Raw genomic sequence first — 1,172 nt, 5'->3', positions numbered from 1 at the left:
AAGATATAAAACGTATATTTTCGTATGACAACGAATTACGTTTCTTAATGACTCTCACCGACATACCAGTGAAGTTTATATATTCATAGAATTAAGACCACTGATGGTAAAAAAGCAAATAACACGTGCCACTAATTATGGTTTGATATTTTCCATAAAATTACATTTCTTTAGAAAAGAGTAGAAAAAAAATAGAAATTTTAATCTCTGGTATTGAAATAGTTTAAAAGTACACTACCGCCACATGTAAACGAAATTTCCACCAACCCTACAATGTCCACAGTATTGATCTTTATTCTGAACTACAATAAGCATTATCTCTTTCACAAGAATTCATCGGAAGTTATATTGTGGCCATCTTGTTGGTCACTTCTCGTACTTTCATGGCTAAGACTTAGTGTTGTCTGTAATTTGTCAGGTTGTAGCCTGTATCTAAGACTAAAATGTCAATGTATGTTGCATAGAATTTAGACAACAAAATTAAAGCTGCTCTTCTGTCGTTTCTCAAGTTATTTTTACCCTATTGATAAATTAATATAAATTGATTTGCCAGTATCAGTATATCTCATTGTTAATTAAGGCCTAACACTAGTAACGTTACTTACATGGAGCACGTATTAACTTTTCTTTAAGCCCGGAGCTTTCTATTAGTTTTAGTTTATGATATGTAGTTGTCAAATAAATCGATTTCATGCATTTGAAAATTCATACAGCTTTCGATAAAGACAACCCGAATTGTTGGGTTATAAATATTTGTACATACAAGTGGTACACAAGAAACGTCTGTAGGTTGTGCTCTGAACATTTGAAAAAAAAGATTTGATAGAACAGGTCAAAAAGTTCGTTTGATAGGTAATACTCTGCCTAGTATATTTTTATTTCCTGTGAAGGGTATATTATCATTATGACTTAGGAGTAAGTTGTTCTAATTACTCACATGCTTCTTTAGACGGTTTTAAATTGCGTTAGTTTTCATTTTGAAAAAAATTCTGTTGATATTCAGTTGTCTAGTTTTTTATAATTTTTTTATCAAAAAAATTGTTTTAAATGTTGAAACCTTTTGTTAGATAAAGTTCTATAACAAATCTAAGTAAAAAATACAATAAATTCATATCACACCTAATCCTACAGCAGTAAACAGAAAATTGTATGTAGATTTTAAATTAAGTACT

The sequence above is a fragment of the Limulus polyphemus genome, unplaced genomic scaffold, assembly GCF_000517525.1.
Source record: "Limulus polyphemus unplaced genomic scaffold, Limulus_polyphemus-2.1.2 Scaffold12845, whole genome shotgun sequence".
Lineage (NCBI taxonomy): Eukaryota > Metazoa > Arthropoda > Merostomata > Xiphosura > Limulidae > Limulus > Limulus polyphemus.
Note: the sequence above shows the minus strand (reverse complement) of the source record.